The sequence below is a fragment of the Eumetopias jubatus genome, unplaced genomic scaffold, assembly GCF_037043125.1.
Source record: "Eumetopias jubatus isolate StellerSeaLion01/CBP00866 unplaced genomic scaffold, mEumJub1_p1.0 scaffold_52, whole genome shotgun sequence".
NCBI lineage: Eukaryota > Metazoa > Chordata > Mammalia > Carnivora > Otariidae > Eumetopias > Eumetopias jubatus.
Genome location: NW_028274858.1, coordinates 449,445 through 474,229, shown reverse-complemented (window position 1 = coordinate 474,229; position 24,785 = coordinate 449,445). Strand labels below are relative to the sequence as shown.

At 48.3% G+C, this 24,785-nt stretch overlaps 2 pseudogenes; one reads left to right on the top strand and one right to left on the bottom strand.

The window, feature by feature from the left end:
- Positions 1 to 24,785, bottom strand: part of LOC148161840 (acrosin-like) — a 481,356-nt pseudogene that overhangs the window by 281,539 nt on the left and 175,032 nt on the right.
- LOC148161843 (acrosin-like) overlaps positions 1 to 24,785 on the top strand; it is a 39,745-nt pseudogene that overhangs the window by 2,191 nt on the left and 12,769 nt on the right.

The following is a 24,785-nucleotide window of genomic DNA, read 5'->3' as shown; positions in this document are numbered from 1 at the left end:
CTCTGAGACCCCAGAACCCAGCCCTCCAGACCTCAGTGAACCTCTGCTCCCCACCCTCGCTGGTCACAATGCGAGAATCCACCCCCCTCAATCCGAGTGACTTCGTTTTCTCTGGAGAGAGGGGACAGGGTTCTTGGCAGGCCAGCAGTGGGCAGCAAGGGTTTGACGAGTAGGTTAGGCCTTTCAGCTTTCCACAGGTGACCACATGGACTTTTTACCCAGTCACACTGGGGATGAGAAGAGAGACTGAAAGCTATTCTGTCCGTTGATAATGGAAAACTGAGGGCTCCTAATTCCTGAAATACTTTACCTGTTTTAAATATTTTCATTATTTCAAAAATATTGTTGGATATGAATTTGTGCTTAATATAATGCAAAATGTTATGGTTTAGAGAAGAAAGAATCAAAAATGTTTACTAGAAAAAAAAATGTTCACTAGCCCCATCAAGAATACAAGGATGTTCCAGGGTCATGCTTTCTTACATTAGAAGTACACACTGGTACCAGACTCTGGCCCTATCTCACTGTGACAAGGTGGTCTTCATCCCCTTTGTCTTTAAACCTGGGATGACTCATATGTGATATAAGACCAAATAAATCTCAAATACTTAACTCTATATTCTTTTCACATAAATCACTTAAGCAATATGATGATAACATAGCCACCTATGAAATACTCCCACTTGAGTAAATGCATGTCAGATGCATAATAGAATTCACACTACATAATCATCAAACTGAAATGTATCTCTTTAAATATAATTGCATATTTTCCTTTTCAATATATGTTGTAGGAAACTCATCAAAGCACTCTAATTTCTTTTTTTTATTATTAATTTAATTTTATTATGTTAGTCGCCATACATTATTACATCATTAGTTTTTGATATGGTGATCCATGATTCATTGTTTTTGTATAACACCCAGTGCTCCATGCAGTATGTGCCCTCCTTAATTCCCTCCACCGGGCTAACCCATCCCCCCTCCCCGCTCCCCTCTAAAACCCTGTTTGTTTCTCAGAGTCCATAGTCTCTCATGGTTCAACTCTCCCTCCGATTCTACTCCCCTCATCTTTCCCTTCCTTCTACTAATGTCCTCCCTACTATTCCTTTTGTTCCACAAATAAGTGAAACCATATGATAATTGACTTTCTCTGTTTGACTTATTTCACTTAGCAGAGTCTCCTCCAGTCCCATCCATGCTGATATAAAAGTTGGGTATTCATCCTTTCTGATGGCTGAGTAATATTCCGTTGTATATATGGACCACACCTTCTTTATCCATTCATCTGTTAAAGGGCATCTTGGCTCTTTCCACAGCTTGGCTATTACGGACATTGCTGCTTTGAACATTGGGGTGCACATGGCCCTTTTTTTCACTACATCTGAGTCTTTGCGGTAAATACCCAGGATGCAATTGCTGGGTCATAGGGTCGCTCTATTTTTAATTTTTTGAGACCCTCCACACTGTTTTCCAAAGTGGCTGTGCCAACTTGCATTTCCACCAACAGTGTAAGAGGGTTCCCCTTTCTCCACAACCTCTCCGACATTTGTTGTTTCTTGCCTTGTCCATTTTTGCCATTCTAACTTGTGTAACGTGGTATCTCAATGTGGTTTTGATTTGAATTTCCCTGATGGCTAATGATGATGAACATTTTTTCATGTGTCTGTTAGCCATTTGTATGTCTTCTTTGGAGAAGTGTCTGTTCATATCTTCTGCCCACTTTTTGACTTGATTATTTTTTATGGGTGTTGAGTTTGAGAAGTTCTTTATATATCTTGGATACCAGCCCTTTATCTATAGTGTCATTTGCAAATTTCTTTTCACTTACCTCAGAGGACTCAGCCGATTAAACACCTATCAGATAGCTGAGTGATTGTTACTGTGAAGATTCTTTTCCCTCCACCAAGACAAGACTCTGAAACTAAAGAAGGTATTTCCTACTATATACAGCAAATTTCTCCAACCACATATCCAGCCCAATGCAATCACATCACTGTTCATGGCTGACTTCCTCCCAGCTGGAGGGTAGACTCCCAACCTTACTTAACAAATGCCTGTTTTTCTACCACACGAGACACAGTTTGCATCCACACATTTGGGTGTCTGAGCCCAAAAACCATACCAAGGGAAAGTCAGGAGATCACTTTAGATACAGATGCCCCTTTAAATTCACACAAATAATGACAATATAGACATGGAACAGTATCTGGTTTCCTTTGATCACGTCCTAGGAAGGGAGTAAGAGCAGATGTGTCATGAGGAGAACAGATTAGATAAATCAGTATATCTGATGACATTCTTTCAGGCACACTAAAACCTTGCCGACACATCTGTCCCTTGAATCTTGGACAAAACATCAAGACGGTGGGCTAGAATGTGCCAGCCCTCATTTCCCACAGACACTCCATAAAGCACAACATATGGACAAACATAGTTTTGTCAGAACTCCAGAAACCAGCTAAAAAGGTGCAAAAGCCACGTGAATCCTTAACCAAGAAAAAGTCCTTACTCAAAATGTTGGGAAAGTTTGTGGAATTGTGCCTCCCCTTGCCATACCCCCAGCTGGAGCAGTGTGGTTTAGTCAGGAGGACACTTCTTAATTCTCAGTTCCATCATTTAGACAAAAGAAGAACATACTTGCTTATAAAGTACTGACTTGTGGAGGGATCTCCATATGATTTCTGTCTGTCCCTGGCTCAGAACAGTGATGGGTAAAGTGGCATAGTTGGAAGGCCTCTGATGGCAGGGACAGTTGCAGTGGATCATTAAAGCAACAGTGAGCTACAATTTGTGGGGGAAGCAAGACATTAACAAAGAGACATTTAATACAAATCCAAGAATTCTAGAAAAAAAAATGCAGGGATGAGAGTCTAAGGAAATTTAAAAGTGACTTGTGTGTGGAGAACTTGACCAAAACACACAGAAGTCCACCTTTACTTCTTTTATAAGATTTGAAAAACCAAACCTGAAAATTATTATAAATACATATTAATGGGCCCACACATACAAAAATCTCATCTATGATATCAGTAACATAATGTATTGTAGAAGTCATTTTTTTGTAATCCACATGTGTTGTGGACTGAATTGGGTCCCCTCTTAATTCATATGTTGAAATCCTAACCTCCATTATTTTATAGTGTCTGTATTTGGAAATAGTACTTCCAATAGGCAATTAAGTCAACATGGATCATATGGGTCACCTTCATCCAATATACGTGATTTCATATAAGTGGAGTTTAAGATACAGACACTTTTAGACTTACAGCCGTGTAAAGACAGACAGAGAAGATGGATGTCTACAAGCCAAGGAAAGGGTTCCCAACAAAATTCAACTCTGCCAACCCCTTGACGTCCATCTTGTAGCCTCCAGAAAAGTGAGAAAATTAACTATTATTAATTACAACCCAGGTTGCGATACTTTGATATGGCAGCCCCAGCAAACAAATACACTATGGTAATGACAAATAAAGTATCAATAAACTACAGACAAAAGGAAATAGGAGGTAAATAAAAGCATCCCATTATTAAAAAAATCAACAAAATGAAGGCATTAAAAAAGGTAATGAGGGACAGCAATAGCTATAACAAGAAAACACTTAACAAAAAGGCATTGAGTTATTTTCCCACCAGTAATCCTATTAAATGTCCCATTCAAAAGATACAGATTGACAGAATGGAATGGATTTAAAAAGAGAAAATAACTATGCTGCCTACAGGATACTCTCCTTAGTTCTAAGGACAGACGTTGATAGATTGTTAATGAAACAATAAAAAAAAATAGACTGTGCTGAAGTAGAAACCGATTGAGATCAGTGGCATTTACACTAAATTCACACAAACATGAAACTGTAAGAAAGCAAAAGGACACATAACAATAATAATGACATTTCACAATTATAAATATATGTATACCAAACCCAGAGATATTAAATATATATAGAAATTTTGGCATGATTTCTAGGGGAACATGGAACATTTTCCAAGATAGACCTTATATAAGAACAATAAACATTTATTAACAACATTTTAAGAAGGGTAAAGTCATACAAACTAGCTTTCCTTATCATAATGAGATAGAATTAAAAATTGGGGCAAGGGCAGCCATAGCAGGTATGACTGCTATTACTGCCCACTTTGGGAGCCTCAAGGCACACGGCAAGGATATCATCCTTCAAGTAGCCCCTGCACATGAGCTTAAGGCAGGCATTTTCCTGACTGCTGTCACCTTCCAACTTCTAGCACATGTTGGAGCAGGCTGGTCCCTTCACAGCACAGGGTCAAAAACCTTCTTGGTGTAACAAGCACAGTTGTCAATTGCAGCCAAATGGACTGAAGGAAACTCTAGTCAGTCATGATAGTAAAGTGCACACAATCCACATAGAGACCTCCTTAGAGTACCTGGTTCTGGTGAACCGGGGCATTGTGCTGCTGGACAACACAGGACCTCTTCTTCAAAAAGCCATGACTGTTAAGGTCAAGAAATGTAGCTTATTTTCCAAATACATAGGAAACAAGCACAGAGGGTTACACATAATAATGAGATGGAGGAATATATCCCAAAAGAACAAGGGCAAAACTGCATCAAATTGCTAAATGAAGAGAAATAATCGATATGACTGTTATAAATTCAAAGTAATGGCTGTAAGATATTCATGGGATTTGAGAAAAGACTGTAGGCTCTCAGTCATACAAAGACAGAACATATTGAAAAGAGACCCAGACTTAGATAAAGAACTCAGGAACTGAAATAAAATACAGTAGAGGGAAGCAATAGCATATAAGATGAGGCAGAGGAATGGATCAGGGAGCTAAAGGAGGATTAATGGAAAACAACAAAGATGAACAGCAAAAAAGAAAGAAAATAAGAATAATAAAGTATGTGACAAGGTGAAGGGAACTCAGCGTATCATCAAGATTGATAACATTCACTTTATAAAGAATCCTGAAGGAGAGAGAGAAAGAGGGGCAGAAAATTTATTTGAAAAAATAATAGCTGAGAATTTCATTAATTTGGGGAAGGAAAGAGGTATCCAGATCCAGGAGGCACAAAGAAACCCTCCCCCCAAAAAATCAAAGCAAGGAGGTGCAAACAAAGACACCTCATGGCAAAATAGTATTGATAAAGTGAGAATTATCTTAAAAAGCACTAGAAAAGAAAACTTGCATATAAGGGAAATGACATAAAACTATCAATAAATTTCTTAGAAACTTTGCAGGCCAGAGAGGTGTGGCATGTTACATTAAAAGTGCTGAAAGATACAAGAAGACGTAAAACAATATATTTTTGCACACAATATAGGAGTACTGAAATACACAAAGCAACTCTTAAGAGCCATAAAGGAAGGTAATCACAGTAATACAATAGAGGACTTCAAGACCTCACTCACATCAATGGATAGATTATCTAGCCAGAAAATCAACAAGGAAACAATGACTTTGAATAACACGATGTACCAGATGGACCTACCGGATATATTCAGAACATTTCATTTAAAAAATATTGGAATACACAATCTTTTCCAGTACATGAGGCATTCTCCAAAATGGATCCTATGTTAGGCCACAAAAAAGTCTCAAATGCAAAAAGATTGAAATTGTATCATGCATTTTTCTCACCACAATGGTATGAAACTAGGAAGCAATTGCAAGAAAAAAAGATGGAAAGAGCACAAATACATGGAGGCTAAATAACATTCTACCAAATATTGAATAGATGAAACAAGAAGTAAAAAAGGAAATCAAAAAATATATGGAGAAAAATGAAAATAAACTACAATGATCCAAAATCTTTGGAATGCAGCAAAACTATTCTAAGAGGAGACATTATAACTGTACAGGAATACATCACAGAGCAAGACAAATATCAAATAAAAAACATAATATTACACTTAAAGGAACTAGGAAAACAAAATAAAAACCAAGCCAGTAGAAAGAAAAAAAATAAAGATTAATCAAAAACAAATGAAATTTAAACTATAAACCAACCAAAACCCAAGAAGACCAAATTAATGAATCCAGGAGCTGTTTTTGTTTTGTTTTTTAAAATTTTTTATTGTTATGTTAATCACCATACATTATATCATTAGTTTTTAATGCAGTGTTCCATGATTCACTGTTTGTGCATAACACCCAGTGCTCCACGCAGAACGTGCCCTCTTTAATAGCCATCACCAGGCTACCCATCCCCCCACCCCCCTCCCCTCCAGAACCCTCAGTTTGTTTTTCGGAGTACACCCTCTCTCATGCTTGGTCTCCCCCTCCGATTTCCCCCCTTTCATTCTTCCCCTCCTGCTATCTTCTTCTTTTTATTTTTTCTTAACTTATATTGCATTATTTGTTTTAGAAGTACAGATCTGTGATTCAACAGTCTTGCACAATTCACGGCATTCACCATAGCACATACCCTATGGAATGTCTATCACCCAGCCACCCCATCCCCCCCACCACCCCCACTCCAGCAACCCTCAGTTTGTTTCGTGCGATTAAGAATTCCTCATATCAGTGAGGTCATATGATATATGTCTTTCCCTGATTGACTTATTTCACTCAGCGTAACACCCTCCAGTTCCATCCACGTCGTTGCAAAAGGCAAGATCGCATTCCTTTTGAAGGCTGCATAATATTCCATTGTGTATATATACCACATCTTCTTTATCCATTCATCTGTCGATGGTCGTCTTGGCTCTTTCCACAGTTTGGCTGTTGTGGACATTGCTGCTATAAACATTGGGGTGCACACCCCTTTGGATCCCTACATTTCTATCTTTGTGGTAAATACCCAGTAGTGCAATTGCTGGATCTCCCTTGGGTGGGCAGAGGGGCGGGCCCTGGTCCTGCTGGGCTTCACGCTGAGGATGCAGAGAGAGGACTGAGGGACCCTGGACCCCCGCCCAGCCTCAGTCTGGAAAGGTCCGGGGTGGCAGAGGGGGGGGGTGTTGGGAACACGTGGTGAGTCCTGACTTCCGCATCCGGGTCTCAAAGACCCTGGATGCCTTGGCAGAAGGAGAAGGGCCTCCCTCGTTGGGCAGAGGGGAGGCCTCATGTCCTGCTGGACTTTATGGTGAGGATGCAGAGGGAGGAGTGAAGGACCCTGGACCCCAGCACAGCGTCAGTCAGGGAAGGTCCATTGGGGGGAGGGGGGCTGATTGAAACACGGTGAGTCTGGACTTCTGAGTCCGTGTCTCAGAGAGACTGAGGTGAGGCCCTGATGAAAGGAGCAGATGCTCATGTGGGCAGAGGGGAGGGCCCTGGTCAACCATTGCTGGGGGGGTGGCTTGGGGAGGCCAGGGATAAACCCGGCAGGAGAACAGAGGGGAGCCCCGCAGAAGCCCACCCATGATGTCAGTCTAGGGAGCCCCCCCTGGGCGGGATGGGGACACGTGGCCAGTGCGGCGACTTCTGCATCTGGGTCTCCCGAGAACCTGGGGTCCTTGGTGGATCGAAGGAGCAGGGCCTCGCTCAGGGGGCAGAGGGGCAGGCCCAGGTCCTGTTGGGGTTTACGCTGAAGTTGCAGAGGGAGGACTGAGAGACCCTGGACCCCATCCCAGAGTCAGTCCCTAGAGGCCTGAGTGGAGGACGGGGACACCCCGATTGTGTTCGTGCGTGCGCTTGTGTGTCCCCCACTGGCCCATCCGGGTGTACCAGACACGGGATGCTCCGGTGCCCAGGAGCCGATCCGCAGGCAGTAGGGACAGGCAGAGGCATAGGCACCCAGGGAGTCCTGGTGGAGATCAGAAGAAGGCCCGAGAGACCTAGACGCCCCAACTCAGCCTTGGGAAGCCCTGGGCTTCGTGGCCACACGTGTTAGCCACAGACTTACCCCGGTGGGCTCAGGGCAGGGAGGGCCTTGGTGATGGCAGACCAGCTTGGGGACAGCAGCCAGAGTGGCCTAGGACCTGCCAGGGCTCGAAGCGAGGACCCCCAGGGGACTCCCCAGGGAGCCCGCGGGACCGCGGCCCTGCTTCAGCTACGGGAGACTCCTGGGATGGAAGAGACCACACAGTGCGTGGCCACTTTGGCCTCAGGGCCTCCGAGAACCCCTGGCCGTTTGGATGGAGCACTGCCTCGAGTATGCGGGTGGGGGGCGGTGGCCCACGTGTTGCTGGGTGGCAAGGCAAGGACCGGAAGGAGGACTGCAGGATTGGGGACAGAGAACAGATTCGGTCCCGGGAGGCCCCGGGGCCAGATGGGCACCTAGGGCGTGCCCTGACTTCCCAGCCATGTCTCCTAGAGCCTGGGGTCTGGGTGGAAGGAGCAGGCTTCAGGGCCGCCCAGGCTGAGCCCGGTCCTGCGAGGATGGAAGGGGAGGACCAGAGGGAGGACTGACTGGGCCGCAGTACGGACAGGCCATGGAGGAGGACCCTTGTGGAGGAGGAGCCCACGCCTCCTGTCCGGGGGTCCACATCTGGCTGTTAGAGCCTGAGGGCCTGTGGTGAGAAGGAGCGGGCCTGGGGTGGGGCGGGCCTGTGTGTGTGTGAGGGTGGAGTGCGGGGTCGGGGGGGTGGGGCACAGGTCCGGTTGGGAGTCAGGGTGAGGACCCTGGGGGAGGACTGGCCATACCCCCTCCACCCCATCTCAGCAAAGAAGCCAGGGCACCGGAGTCTGGCTGTGCCCGAACCAGGGAGGATCGGTCAGCGGGGGCCCAACCTGGCACGCATGCTCACTTGTCTCATGGGCCAGAAGGCGGGAGTCCTCGGGGAGCTGAGGTCTTGGTCTGAGGGGCACATGCCTTCTATCTCACGTTGGGGACCTGGAAGAAGCGCAGGCCCTGGCAGGAAGAAAGAAGATTAGCGTCCTGGGGGCCTGAGGGCATCCCCACCCCAGGACAGAGTGGCCCGTCCCTACGACCAGCCCTTTGGGATCTTGCTGGGGGCTGAGGGGGTGGATGGAGACGTGGCCGTGGACGAGGACGTGCTGGCTCCTCACCCTCTTCTCGGAGCTCTCAGGGAGGTGAGGACCATGCTGGGAGAGGTCGGGGTCAGGTCATCTGGGGAAGCGCACCTGGGAGACACACAGGAGTCTCTGCTTCTGCCAAGAATCAGTGTGGGGACACCCGAGGGAGGAGTGAGTGACTCCCCACCCACCCCTCGGGACCAGGAAGGGATGGCCCAGAAGTCTGTGCAGCCCCTACCTGGAGGTCCTGGGAACCTTGGGTGGGGCCTGTCAGGCTGAGTCCCTCCTCCTCTCCAGATCCTTCCTCTCAGGATGGAGAGGGCCCGGGCCTGAGGGTCTGGACTCCGGTAGCAGAGGAGGCAGGTGCCCTGGCTCTGGGTCTGGCCCTGATGGTGGGGGGCAGATGAGAAATGAGGGGATGACTCCCACAGCAGGATCCTTAGGGCCCAGGCATACCCTGTGGCTGCTGCCAGCCATGGGGAGACGGGCGATCGGTGGGCCAAGTTATTTCAACTGACTTTTCCTTCTGGCGTCTCCCAGAGATGAGGCCTTGGCACCAGGAGGGTGGCCTCCGGTCAACACAGGGAGTATTCCCAGGCCTTCCGTGGGGTCAAGGTATAGACGGAGAGGTGCGCCCATCCCAGCACAGATGGCACCCGAGCTTGGCCATCCCTGGGATCCCGAGACGAGCCCTTAGACCTCTGGCAGGCGTGGGCAGAGGTGGGCCCCCTGGCTTACCTTCTGTGGGGTCTTAGGGCTGGGCGGTCTTGCTGTGACCCTGTGGCCTCAGGCTGCAGGGCTCCAGGCCCTGCCAGGGGAAATAGCAGTCCCCTGAGGGGCCAAGGAGGGGACCGCCCAGCTTGGACGGATGGGGACCTCACAGAATCCGAACCAGCCCTCCTGCCCCACTGGGGGCCGTGGGCCGTGCTCTGTGTCTGCACCCTGAAATGACTCCTTTTCTCCTCCAGGGGCTTCCAGAATTCAGAGTCGAGGCCTAGGTCTGAGGCAGGAGCCTCTAAGGTCCCAGAGCAGGGGAGGTGCAGGTGAGTGCCAGTGAACAAGGTGAGGTACTTGCTCTGAGCATGGAGCTAGGCGCTCGTCCATCCCACCCCAGAGGGGACCCCTCAGCACCCAAGTCCGACGCAGCGCACTGTCAGCTCCGGGACTTCAGGCCTCTGCTGCCTGGGCTGCACCCTGAGGAGCCATCCCACCTCTTTCTTCAGGTTCAGCTCGACACAAACACCATGCCCCTGGGTCAGAGGAGTGAGCTCTGGAAGCTGGAGGAAGACCCGGGCCCGGCCCAGGGCCTGGTGGAGGCCCAGCTGTTGGGGGCTGGGGAGGAGAAGGTCCCCCGCACCCCCCCTCCTTCTCCACCTTGGCCTCCTCCCAGTCCGCCGCCCCATCTGGCTCCTGCTCTGCCCTCTTTCTGGTCCCCTCGGAGGAGGGGTCTGCTGCTGGGTTCCAGAGTCGTCCCCAGAGCTCTCTGAGTGCCTGCCCCTCCCCCACTGCCCAAGCAGCCACTGCCTGCAGCCAGCCTGACCAGGGATCCAGCAGCTCCTGACCAGGGCTCCAGCAGCTCTGGTGAGGAGGGCGCCAGCCCCCGCGAGGAGCCCGAAGAAGCCCAGCCGGAGCTCCAAAACCTACTCCAGGGGAAGCTGGCCGAGCTGGTGGAGTTCTTGCTCCTCAAGTATCACATCAAGGAGCCGACCAGCCAGGCAGAGATGCTGGAGATCGTCGGCCAGGATGCTCTGGATGCCTTCCTTGTGATCTTGGGCCAGGCCTCTGAGTGCTTGCAGCTGGTCTTTGGTATGGATGTGAAGGAAGTGGACCCCAGCAACCACTCCTACATTCTGGTCCCCATCCTGGGCCTCACCTATGATGGGATGCTGAGCGGTGAGCATGGAGTGCCCAAGACTGGCATCCTGGTGGTGCTCCTGGGGGTGAGTCTCCTGCATGGCGACTGTGCCCCCGAGAAGGAGGTGTGGGAAATGCTAGGGGTCATGGGGGTGTATGCCGGCCAGGAGCACATCATCTACAGGGAGCCGAGGGAGCTCCTCACCAAGGTCTGGGTGCAAGAAGGGTACGTGGAGTACTGGCAGGTGCCCGGCAGTGACCTTCCTGCTATGAGGTCCCGTGGGGTTCCAGGGCCCACGCCGAAACCAGCAAGTTGCAAATGCTGGAGTATTTGCTACAAGTCAGGTGCGGGCAGCTGGCTTCCTCCCTGGCCCTGTCTGAAGGGACTGTGAGAGATGAGGAAGAGGGGGCCTGAGCCCTGGGGTCCGCCAGGCCCTTTCCAGACTTTGCTGGGTTCGGCAGCCTCTCCTGCAGGGTGCTGGGCATGAAGTGAGGCCACTTGCTGGTTCTTCCCTGTGTGTGTGTGTGTGTGTGCCCGTGAAGACAGAGCCCTGGGCGTTTTAAGGAGTGCAGGGCCACGGAGGGTTGGGAGAAGAAAGCAGGGCAAGGAGCCTCCTGCGGGTGGGGGGGTTGTTTCCTGGGATGACTCCCACATCCAGAGCTTGGTGTCCTTGAGGAAGCTCTCCTGTGGGGTTCCTTGCCATAGAAGGTTTCAGCTGCTTCAGGGGCTGATTGTGTGAGTACCATCCACTCTGCAGCATTTGTTCTTACCCAGTCCAAGAGTTAAGAGTTTTATCATGTTCTTGGGGTGCCTGGGTCCTCTGTTGGTTAAGCGTCTGCCATCGGCTCAGGTCAGGATCTCAGGATCCTGGGATCACACCCCACATGGGGCTCCCCGCTCAGTGGAGACTCTGCTTCTCTCTCTCCCCTGTGTGTGCTTTCTCTTTCTCAAATAAATAAATAGCTTTAAGAAAAAGTTTTTCTTCATGCCCTGGACACCAGCCTGGACACCTTGCCTACTTGCTTGGGCTCTCGACCGAAATCACAGGCCATTGGCCTAGGGATGGGTTGGAAAGGTGCAAGAACGGAAGAAGCAAGGGATGGGGGTCAGAAGCTGAAGAGATAGAAGTTTCCTGGTTCTTGCTTCTGATGCCTTCCCGACCATCGTTGTGCAAATGCCAAAGGCAAGCACGCGCACACAAGCGTGGGGACAGGGGGCAGGAGGGCCCAGGTTCTGTCAGGAGTCAAGGTGACGACCAGAGGGAGGAATGAAGGACCCTGGACCCAGTAGGGAATGTCCTGGGAGGCCTCTGGGTGAGACAACGGTGACATGAGGTGTCTCCTGAATTCTGCTCTGTGTCCCAGACACACTGAGCGCTTGTTGTGAGGAGTGGCCCTCAGGAGCAGGGATGAGGGCACCGGCCATCCAGGGAGTCCAGATGGGGAACAGAGGGTAGGGCTAAGGGACCTGAAGGACCCATCTTGGGGAATCCCTGGACTGTGTAGCCTGATGCGACGTCCACAGTCTTTGCCCGTGGCTCTCATGGCAGTGAGGGCTTTGGTCCGAGGGAAGAGGCCTGGAGACAGCAGAGACAGCATCACCAGTGGTGCTGCGGCTCATGCTGAGATCCCTGAGGGAGGGCTCAGGGAGGGACCTGGACTCCAGAACAGGGACAACGCACTGAAGCCTGCCCCTGCTGTCCGCCCTGGGAGGCCTGTTTGTGCCAAGTCCACAGGCGGTGTGTCAGCACGTCCGCATCTTGGTCTGACAGAGGCTGGGGGCCTGCTTTAAAAAACCGGGGGTCAGGACCTAATGGAGGAAGACCCAGGCCTGGCACAGGGCCTGGTGGAAGCACAGCTGTCGGGGGCTGGGGAAGAGGAGGTCCCAGCAGCTTAGATGAGGAGGGTTCGAGCACCTGGGAGGAGCCGGAAGTCACGCAACCCTCTCTCCAGGACAAACTCCACGTGAAAGTGGCTGCCCTGGTGGAGTTCCTGCTCCTCAAATACCGCAACAAGCAGCCGACCCGCCAGGCAGAGATGCTCGAGATCGTCAGCAAAGATTACCAGGATGACTTCCCAGTGATCTTGGGCCAAGCCTCCGAGTGCATGCGGCTGGTCTTTCTCATGGCCGTGAAGAAAATGGACCGTAGTGACCACTCCTACAACCTGGTCAATGTCCTGGGTCTCATCTGTGATGGGATGCTGAGCGGTGAGCATGGCATGCCCAAGACCGGCCTCCTGGTTTTGGTCCTGGGGGTGAGCCTCCTGCATGGCGACCGTGCCCCCGAGGAGGAGGTGTGGGAAACGCTGGGGGTCATGGGGGTGTATGCCGGTCAGGAGCACATCGTCTATGGGGAGCCGAGGGAGCTCTCACCAAAGTCTCGGTGCAGGAAGGGTACCTGGAGTACCGGCAGGTGCCTGGCAGCGACCCTGACCACTACGAGTTCCCGTGGGGTCCCAGGGCCCATGCTGAACCAGCAAGGTTCAAGTGCTGGAGTATGTACTCCGGGTCAGGCGTGGGCAGCTGGCTTCCTCCCTGGCCCTGTCTGAAGGAGCTGTGAGAGATGAGGGAGAGGAGGCCTGAGTCCCAGTGGCGGCCAGGCCCTTTCCAGGCTTTGGTGGGGTCGGCAGCTTCTCCTGCGGGGTGCTGGGCATGAAGTGAGGCCACATTTTGGTTCTTCCCTGTGTGTGTGTGAAAAGAGAGAGCCCCGGGAGTTCTAAGTAAGGCAGGGCCAGGGAGGGTTGGGGGAAGAAAGCAGGGTGAAGAGCCAGCCTCTCTGGGGGCCTGTTCTCTGCGATGACTCTGACATCCAGAGCTTGGGTTTCTTGAGGAAGCTCTCAAAAGTTGTTCCTTGGAGTACAAGTTTTAACCAGCTTCGGCAGGTAAATGTGTGCGTGACATCCACCCCACAGCATTTGGACTTACCCAGTTCAAGAGTTTTAAGAGTTTTGTCATGTTCTGGAAATAAGGTGGGAGATCTTCCCTCCTTGTTTGGGTTCTGGAATGAAATCACGGGGCATTGGCATAGGAATTTGTTGGAAAGGTGGAAAAATTGAGCAGTCAAGTGACGGGGTCAGGAAATACGGAAATAAAAGATTATTCATTTTTGCTTCTTACTCCTTCTCGTCTGTCATTCTGCAAATTAACATAGATGCATGCGCCTTCACTCACTTAGTTCTTCAAGAAAGGAGGAGAAATGACATCTCAGCACAGAGGGAGCCCTGCTCACTGGCTCCTTGATTCCCAGACATGGGCTGAGCTCTGCTCTCTGGAAGGCCCTGTGTGTGAGCAGTGAGGACATTAGGAAAAGCAGCACACGTTCCACCCTTAGGGGACAGTCTAGCAGCTGCACTCATGGCAGGAAAGTGGGGAGAGGTGTCCTGAGACCTGCAGAAGAAGTGGAAGAAAGGTGAGGTGGTGCGTCTCCCGGGGCAAGCACTGCAGTGGAAGTGCCCCTGGCCTGGGTGGCTCAGGGTGTCGGGTCACCGTGCTCCCTTCTGTGCAGCTGATCACCGTGAACCCGGGGGGTGACAGTGGCCCTACTTGGAGACAGGGTACCTTAGAGGTGGGAGCAAAGTCTGAAATGGATAATTGCTCTGACATGTTCCTTCTGGATCATGGACAAACCAGGGAGAAATCTCCTCCTGGGGCAGGAAAAGAAGATATCCTGCACTCTCATCCCAAGGCCGTTTAACACAGTGCACAGACTAGGTGTTTTATATCCGTCATCTCCAAGTATTTCTGGAGAAATACAGTGATATTCCTTTGAAGTGGAGCCCAGAAGACTCTAGACTGGCACTCTTGTCCTGACCATGCAAAGCCGGAACCCACTGCTTAAAAAGTCATTTTAGTTTGATTATCTGGAGTGTAGTTTGGACAGCTATAAGTAAGCAAGGTCTAGGTTTTGGTGGGGGGAGAAATGAGTGAAAGGAGTGGTTTGGTGGAAGAGCAGCTGGGAGGGAGGGAAGGAGCTGGTCTTTGACTCACATTCTGGGAGCTTTGTATTGTGTCCAGCTGGGACAGTTCCCTCACACCTGAATGCCACACATATTCCCATATATCTCATATATATCCTCTGATTTAGAAAATGGATTGAGTTTTACTTATGAAGCACCCTCTTTGGCTGATTAGCTATTCCATGTCCTATTGAGCTGCACATTCTCTAACATGACCTCGGTAACAAAAAAAAAATAAATAAATAAAATAATACCCCAGAGGAGAGAGTGGAAGGCCCTGGGATCAAAACACACTTGAAATCACTGCCATTCATCAAAGTTCCAATATGTGCCAAGCACTGTGCAAGGTGCTTTCCATATATCACATGCATTCCTGCAGTCCTGCAAGACGGGGCTTATCAAACCCACTCACTTAACTCACTCACTTCAGAAAGAACCTGAGGCTCCTGGGACTTAGTCATTTTCCCAGGATCACATGGCTAGTGAGTGACAGGGCAGCGACTAGAACCCGAGTCTGAATTCATGTAGAGTCCACGCTGTTCCCACCCACTGCAGCCTGTGGCCAACCTTCCGAGTCCTACATCATTCCTGAGGACAGCATGGTGTCTTCCAGGTGACAAAAAGAAGGATGCTGTGGCTAAGGTACTAAAAAACCTGTTGCTAAGGAAGGAAGGTGACAATGAGAATCAAACAGGTTTTGGGTACTGTCTGTGGGCTTTATTAACCTAGAGTTCTTCTGCCTGAACCTCAGAGTTCTTTGAGAACTGACTGCCCAGGCGCTGGCATTTTTAGCAGACCTAGCACTTTCCCGAATTACAGCAGCCTTTCCCTGGTATTCCCCCGTGTGCTCTTCTGTCTCACTCTTGAACCTGGCCTGCTAAGGAGCTCATCACTGGTCCCCATGGAACAGCTAGGAATCACCTTCTCTCCCCCAACATAGAACCTTACTCTCTGTAGTAATCCTTTGGTCACTAAATGAAGAAGTGAATCCTCCCTGCTGGGATCACAGAATCGTTTGAAAATTAGATGTCATCCTGTACTTGAAAGTATCTGTCACACAGGAGGTGCTTGAAAATTTCAAAGAATTCCAAGGCAAACTGACCTCAAAAACTCCTCCCCTGGGATGCCTGGGTGGCTCAGTCAGTTAAGCATCTGCCTTTGGCTCAGGTCATGATCCCAGGGTCCTGGGCTCGAGTCCCACATCAGGCTCCCTGCTCAATGGGGAGCCTGCTTCCCTCTGCCCGCTGCTCCCCCTGCTTGTGCAATCTCTTTCTCCCTCTCTCTCACTGACAAATAAATAAGATCTAAAAAAAAAAACTCCTCCCAGCAATAAAGTCAGTCATAACAAATTATAAAGTTGCATTTTGTTAAGCCCCTACTGTGTAACAATACATGGGAGAAACTTTAATGTTCATCCATAGTGTGTCTTGCTTTCCTTCCAGAATACAGGGGACACCACCTTGCCAGTCCCCTTGTAGTTAGGGAGGGTTGTGTGATGACCCTTTGCCATGGAGATGTGAGCAGAAGCATTGTTTCTCACGTCCAGGCGTTTGCGAGCCAGTATGTCCACTCCATGCTGTCTCCCTTGATTCACCAGCAAACATGGTGACCCCGTGTTGAGATAGGGGAGCCACAAGATGAAAGCAACCTGGACCCAGGGTCTAGGAAAAGCAGAGGGCCCCTGCCAAACTGTATCAGAATTTGTGTGCACAAAGATGCACTTCTGTTGTGTTAGCCCTTCAAATGTCACAGTTTGTTGCATCAGTTAGCAGTTACTTTCATGCAGCCGCTTGTTTTGTTAGGCTTCTCTAGCAATTTTACTTAAGAAGGTACTAGTGCATATCTTCCTATTGCAAAAAAACTTCTAGAAATACAGATGAGTCACAATATCCCCTTTTCAAAGTTCCTCCACAATTCAGCCTCCTCCTCAGAAGTCACCATGACTAACAATCTAGTGTGTATTTTTATTTTTTTAATTTAAAATATTTTCTTTTCTTTGAGAGAGAGAAAGAGTGTGTGATGGAGGGAGGGGCAAATAGAGAGAGAGAGAGAGAGAGACCCTCAAGCCGGCCCCATGCAGAGCCCGATTCGGAGCTCGGTCTCAGGACTGAGATCATGACTTGAACCGAAATCAAGAGTCGGACGCTTAACCAGCTGAGCCACCCAGGCGCCCCTAGTGTGTGTTATTCTAAAGGTGACTATGGCTTTTTCATAGATATGCTCTACAAATATATTGTTTTTATTCAACCTAACCCGTAATACTGTGCATATTGATCTGCCACTACCTTTTGTCACTTAATAAAATGGATGCAGGATCTTCCAATAACAGCACATATACACCTACCTCACTTTTGAAAGTATTCCCTGGAATGTTAAAGTTTGTATATACCATAATTAATCACATACACAATTTTTTCCTGGTGGAAACAAGTTGTTTTCCCTTTATCCTATGACTAATAAAATGAAAACAACATCTTTGACCTGAATCCTTGGGTAGATATGAATGTTTTCTAATAAGATACACATACTAACACAGACATTGGGTTAGAGTGGAGAGGATGTGAATTGTTTAACATTTCATAAATGCGTCTGAAATTTTATTCCACAAGTGCTATACCAGTTTGCATTCCCATAATTAATTTCAATAGCTCCAAAATTGCAATACTTAGGTATAAATCTAATAAGATATGCACAGGATCTGTATGCTGAAAACACAGAATGCTGATAAAAGTAATCAAGACTTAAATAGTAAGTTCAGAGATATACTGTGTTCATGGACTGGTAGACTCACATAGTGAAGATGTCAATTCTCACTAAATTGATCTATACATTCAAAACAATCCAATCAAAATTCTACCAGGATGTTTTTGGATGTAAACTAGCTGATTCAACAAGTTTATGGAAAGGCAAAGGAAATAGTATAGCGAAAACAACTATGAAAAAGTAGAATAAAGTCAGAAGAATCACACTACTTGATTTTAAGATAAAGCTATGATAATCCAGGTGGTGTGGTATTGGGGGGCGGAGCAAGATGGCGGAGGAGTAGGAGATCTAGATTTTGTCTGGTCTCAGGAATTCAGCTGAACAACGATCAAACCATTCTGAACACCTACGAACTCAACAGGAGATCGAAGAGGAGAGTAGCAACAACTCTCTGAACAAAGAAGCAACTACTTACTGGAAGGTAGGACCTGCGGAGAAGTGAATCCAAGGTGATATTCAGGAGGATAGACGGCGAGGGAGGGGCCTCCACTGGCCGCTTCTGGCAAGTGATAGAGCTGCGGAGCACAAAATCGGAACTTTTAGAAGTTGGCTCGGCGGAGGGACGTCGCTGCAGGGGCTAAGCAGGGGGTGGAACCCTCGCGGGACAGTGTGGTCTCAGGACCCTTGGGGTCAGAGAAAGACCGGGGGTGCCTGAGTGCGCCAGAGCTCCCAGGTATCGGAGCGGAGAAGCTGGCTGCAGAGACGGAGCTGAGGCGCGGGCTCTCAGCTCGGGGTTGCCATAAACTGTGATCCGCGGCCCAGTCAGGCCACTGCTCCTCCAGCAGGGACCCAAGAAGCGGCAGAGCTGGGGAGACTCCCCTTCCTTCCCGGGCAGGAGCGGCGCGGGAGCGCACCGCAGGGATCTGCTGGGTTTGGAAACTCCACACGGGGTCGGGTGCCAGAGATAGCAATGCTCGGTCACAGGCTGGATGAGCACGGAGTGCGGCCGGAGACCAGGGAGTTGGGAGTGACTGCTTTTCTCTGAGGGCACACTGAGGAGCGGGGCCCTGAGTTCTCAGCTCCTCCGGGTGGAGATTGGGAGGCCACCATTTTTGCCCTGGTCCTCCAAGGCTGTACGGAGAGCTTGCAGGGAACAAAAGCTCCTGAGAGCGAACCTGAGCAGCTTCCTTAGCCCGGACCGAAAAGGGTGGGGCAACTTAGCCTCCGGCAAAGACATTTGGAAACCACAGTAACAGGCCCCTCCCCCAGAAGACCAGCACAAACAGCCAGCAAGCCAAGACCAAGTTTACCGATCAAGGAGCACGGGAGAACTCCAGCGCTAGGGGAATACTGCACGTAGAATTCATAGCTATTTTTTACCATGATTCATTATTTCATCAAAGTTAAATTTTGTTAACTGTTTTTTTTTATTTTTCTTTTTCCCTTTTTCAACCAACATCTTATCAATCCCTTTTTAAAAAAAAAACATTTTTTATTTTTCATTTTTAGAGTCATATTTTGTCCTTTCATAGTAGTTACACTTATTTTTGGCATATATATGTAAGTTGTTCTCTCTTTAAAATTTTGAGATACAGTTTCTTCTAACAGATCAAAATATACCCTAAAACACTAGTGTATGGCTTTGTTCTAGTCTCCTGCCTGATCACGTTCTCTCCCTTTTTCTTTTTTTTTTCTTAAATCTTCTTTCTTTTTTCAAACAACTTCTTATCTATTCAAGTCCTTTTATAAAATCTTTTATAATTTTGATCTTTACAGTCATCTTCCATCCCTTCATTGTGTCAACCATTATTTTGTACATATGTCTTTCTTCCTTTAAAATTTTAGGAGGCACTTTTTTTTAACAGACCAAAATACTCCCAAAATCTAGTGTGTGGCACTGATCTATGCACTAGCCTGATCATATTTGATCATATTCTGCTTTTTTCGTATTGTTCTGTTTTTTGTTTTTATCTTTTTTTTTCTCTTTCTTTTTTCTTTCTTTCCCTTTCTTTTCCCCTGGTTTCAGGTATTTTCTGATTTGTATACAGTATATTTGCTGGGGACGTTGTAAACCTGTTAGCATTTTGTTCTCTCATTCATCTAGTCTCCTCTGGACAAAATGACAAGACGAAAAAAATCACCTCAGCAAAATGAACAAGAGGTAGTACCGTCAGCCAGGGACCTACTCAATACGGACATTAGTACGATGTCAGACCTAGAATTCAGAATCATGACTTTAAAGATACTACCTGGGCTTGAAAAAAGCGTGGAAGTTATGAGAGAAACCCTTTCGGGAGAAATAAAAGAACTAAAATCTAACCAAGTCGAAATCAAAAAGGCTATTGATGAGGTGCAATCAAAAATGGGGGCACTAAATGCTATGATAAATGAGGCAGAAGAGAGAATCAGTGATATAGAAGACCAAATGATGGACAATAAAGAGGCTGAGAAAAAGAGAGAGAAACAACTACAGGATCACGAGGGCAGAATTCGAGAGATAAGTGATATGATAAGACGAAACAACATTAGAATAATTGGGATCCCAGAAGAAGAAGAGAGAGAGAGGGGGGCAGAAGGTATATTGGAGCAAATAATAGCAGAGAACTTCCCTAATGTGAGGAAGGAAACAGGCATCAAAATCCAGGAGGCACAGAGAACCCCTCTCAAAATCAGTAATAATAGGTCAACACCCCGACATCTAATAGTAAAACTTATGAGTCTCAGGACAAAGAGAAAACCCTGAAAGCATCTCGGGAGAAGAGATATGTAACCTACAATGGTAGAAACATTACATTGGCAACAGACCTATCCACAGAGACCTGGCAGGCAGGAAAGGACTGGCAAGATATCTTCAGAGCACTAAACGAGAAAAATATGCAGCCAAGAATACTATATCCAGCTAGGCTGTCATCGAAAATAGAAGGAGAGATTAAAAGCTTCCAGAACAAACAAAAACTAAAGGAATTTAGAAACTAAAACAAAGACTGTAATAAGAGATGAGGAAGGACACTATATCCTACTTAAAGAGTCTATCCAACAAAAAGATCTAACAATTGTAAATATCTATGCCCCGAACATGGGAGCAGCCAATTATATAAGGCAATTAATAACAAAAGCAAAGAAACACATTGACAACAATACAATAATAGTGGGGGACTTTAACACCCCCCTGACTGAAATGGACAGCTCATCTAAGCAAAAGATCAACAAGGAAATAAAGACTTTAAATGACACACTGGACCAAATGGACTTCACAGACATATTCAGAACACTCCATCCCAAAGCAACGGAATACACATTCTTCTCTAGTGCCCATGGAATGTTCTCCAGAATTGATCACATCCTAGGTCACAAATCAGGTCTCAACCGGTACCAAAAGACTGGGATCATTCCCTGCATATTTTCAGACCACAATGCTTTGAAACTAGAACTCAATCACAAGAGGAAAGTCGGAAAGAACTCAAATACATGGAGGCTAAAGAGCATCCTACTAAAGAATGAATGGGTCAACCAGGAAATTAAAGAAGAATTAAAAAAATTCATGGAAACCAATGAAAATGAAAACACAACTGTTCAAAATCTTTGGGATACAGCACAGGCAGTCCTGAGAGGAAAGTATATAGCAATACAAGCCTTTCTCTAAATCCCGGAAACAAAAATATCCCTCAAAAGGGGAGCAGATGAACAAACTGTGGCATTTCCAAACTAGGGAGCCCAAAGCAGTGATAAAAAGTCATAAAGTTAGGATAACACCAAACGTGAATGGATTCCAGGCGTATTATCCCAAATGAAACCAAACAACATCACCGGTCACAGCTGTAGGAATTCCCTCATGTAACCAAATGCCAATATATCCAAAATGTAAAACACAGGAGTGAATGCCATGGGCAGGGATGGGTAGCATGAAGGAGATCTTTGGGCTGACAGAGTAGTTCCATATCTGGATTATGCTGTTGAATATATAAATGTCCATGACAAAGTGACAGACCTAGACATGTCCATCATACCACACTGTCAGTTTCCTGGTGCGAATAGTGTGCTGCAGTGATGTAGGATGTTACCTTGGGGCAAAATGTGCCAAGAGTGCCTCTGCGATGGGACATTTCTGTACTATCTGAATCTCTAAATGGACCTAAATCCCTCCCTACCTATAGGATCGCTCTACCTGTCAACACACCTCAGCATAGTTCCCTAAAGCTATCAGTCCCACCCTGGCTCCTGGAAGCTCCAAGCTTCCCCAGGACCCTAATGTGTGGGTGTCAAGCAGCAGTGTAGGAGGCAGGAGGAACCTGGTCTGGTCTGTGACTGGGCAGGTGCTGGGCTGTGATGTGCTGTACCTAAGGGGCAGAGAAGGCCAGGTGTGGGACAGGACAGAGGCAGGACACAGACTGCTCTCCTGAATCTGCTGTTCTGAGTTTGGGAAGGAATCGACGGGGCAAGGACCTGGCTCACAGCCTGCCCTCCCTCCTCTGGACAGCATCCGTCCCCTGGCCTTAGAGATCCCCTCCCCAACCCTGCCGTCTCCTGCATCCTGCTCACACAGCCACCCCCCCCAACGTTGCCGGCATTTTACAGGTGAAGAAATGGTGGATCAAGGAGTCAATTGCTCTGCTACAAACCCCCAAAGTGGGGTCCTAGCACCTCCAAGATCCTGCTGTGTCCAGAAACATGTGTCTGGTAAGTGGGGTCTGAGCAGGTAGCCACTAGAGGTTAGCAGCTCTGGGATCACACTGTGATCCACTTCCCCATCAAATCCAAGTGACCCGGACTGCAGCAGCCTCCCCACTGGCTCCTGAAAGCAGCAGCCCTCCTATAAGTTCAGACACCATCCATCTTAGAGATACTAACCTCTCTCATCCCAAGTCCCCCTCATTTTGACCTTCCCTAAAAGACAGCTTTTTCATGGCTCTAATCAGCTTACGCCCTGGTGCTATGAGCAGAGTGCCTTGAGCTCCACCTTGATTTCCAGAAACCAGGATGTCTAAAAGTGTTGATGGGGATAGGAAGGATGTGTTCAGGGTCAGCTGTGCATAATTCACTTACACTTTCTCAGAGCTGTGGAGGCCACTGCTCACCAACTGGAGAATGTGATGACTTAAAAGGCACAGTAGTGAGAATAATCCAGGCTATACATCACAGTCACACGGGCTGTTTCCTGTACTTATTCTGAAATAATGTTTTTATTTTTATTATTTTTTAAAGATTTTATTTATTTATTTGAGAGAGACTGAGAGATAGAGAGCACGAGAGGGAAGAGGGTCAGAGGGAGAAGCAGACTCCCTGCTGAGCAGGGAGCCCGATGTGGGACTCGATCCCGGGACTCCAGGATCATGACCTGAGCCGAAGGCAGTCGCTTAACCAACTGAGCCACCCAGGCGCCCTGAAATAATGTTTTTAAGTTATTTAGGCCTCTGAAAAATATTAAAACTCTCACTCCTGGAGATGACCAAACTTTTCCAAGCTCCGCATTTATGGCATCTTGGATGGGAGTGTGCAGGGACATCACCACTTGGATGCCGTTGCCTGGGAGGCAAAAGCTTCCAGCAAGTCCTTGATGTACCCAAACAATGTCTCTACCTCATAGACCTGAGCCTGCTTCTCACCCCACGACTTGATTTGTTTTTCTATGGTCTCCACCACTCCTTCCAGGATGGAGCACCTCTCCTTCATCTGGAGGACCTTTGCCAATGTGTCCTCTGTATTCAGGGCCTGGGGTCTCTTCTAGAATTCCCTCCAGTCCCCATCTCGTCTCCTGATATGAGTTCTGTTTCAACCCCCCACCTCATCTCCTGCTATGAGTTCTATTTCAAACTCTCCAAACTTTTGGTTTGACTCCACTTTTTGGCTTGGTATCCTTTCCTCTTGAGGGATATTCCCAAAAAGATGAGGGCTACCCAGGTGACAAGCCACAATGACCTTAAGCTGAAGTCTATCCCAGGGAACTGGTGACTCACTTGTCCTGGGGTCGCCTTAGTTAAAGGGCTTCCAGTCAGTTTAGTGTTCTAGGGACTTCTTGGCGCAGTGCAGAGCTGAGATGGAGGAGTCATGACCACAGGGCTCCCAGCCAACCTCTGTCCTGGGGACCCAATTGTCCTGTGCTCTATGGGGTGGAGGGTTTTGGGTCAGAGGTCTCCTGCTCAGGCTGATGTCCGAGAGACTCGGCACAGTGTCAAGCTGAATCAGAAGGCTTGGCGACCCAGATCTCCCAGTTGGCCTGGTGTTCTTGCGACTCAGTTGCCAGCTGTCTCCTCAGTTGAAGGGCCCCACTTGGAGGGAATCCAGTCATCCTGTTGTTCAAGTGAGTCCTTTGCCCACTGCCAACCTGAGTTGGAGTGTCTGAAGGTTCCTGTTTGGCCCAGTGTTGTGAGGACTCAATTGCCCTCTGCTTTCTTGGGCTGAAGAGCTGCCAGAGAGAGGACTCCCACTCAGCCCAGTGTCCAGGGCACTCCTTTGCCCAGTGTACAACTAGCTTGGTGGTGTCATAGTCTCAGGGCATCTATTGGGCCTGGTGTTCTGGGGAATTCGTTGCCGTTTTCTCAACAGCAGTAGAAGATTCCTCTTCTTTGTCCTAAGTTCCAGGTAGCTCCTTTCTCTGGTGCTGAGTTGGGTAGGGGGGCTTTTGGACTTAAGGCTCCTGCTGGGTCCACTGTCCAGATAATATATTTGTCCACCTCCAGGTCTGGTTGGAGGGGTTTTGGTCAGAGGGCTCCGCAAAATCCTGTGTTTGAGAACCTGATTGCCTTATGCTTTTCTGGGTTGGAGAGCTTTTCTTCTGAGGGCTCCTTTGCAGTCTAGAGTCCAGGTGATTCATTTGCCCGTGCCAGACTGTGTTGGAGAGCTCCTAGCCTAAGTGCTCCTGGTGTTCTGGGGACCTGAATACCCTGTGCTTGGCAGGGATGGTGTCCTCATGATCTCAGGGTGCTTGTGTTCAGCCTGGTGTCCAAGCGATTCTTGTGGCCAGTGCTTGGATATGTTGGAGGGCTCCTCTTCAGAGGACTCTCCCTCAGCCTGGTGTCACTGGTCCTCATTTGGGCAGTGCAGAGCTCGGTTGGAGGTTTCATATTCTTGAGACTCCCAGGAGGCCTGATTTTCTGAGGATTCAATTGCACTGTTCTTTGTTGCATTGGTGGGCATGCACTTGGCCCAGGGTCTTGATGATTCCTTTGCCTTGTACAAAGCTGAGATGGAGGGCCCATGGTCCTAAGGCTCCTGGTCACCCTTCTGTGCAGATGACTTGATTGCCTTGTGCCAAGCTTGGTCGGAGGGGGTTTGGTCCTGGCAAGTCTGGTTTTCTGGGGACTTGACTGCCCTATGTCTCTCCCACAAGTAGACAACAAAAAGAAATAAAAGGTATCTAGGAGGCCCTCCATGGG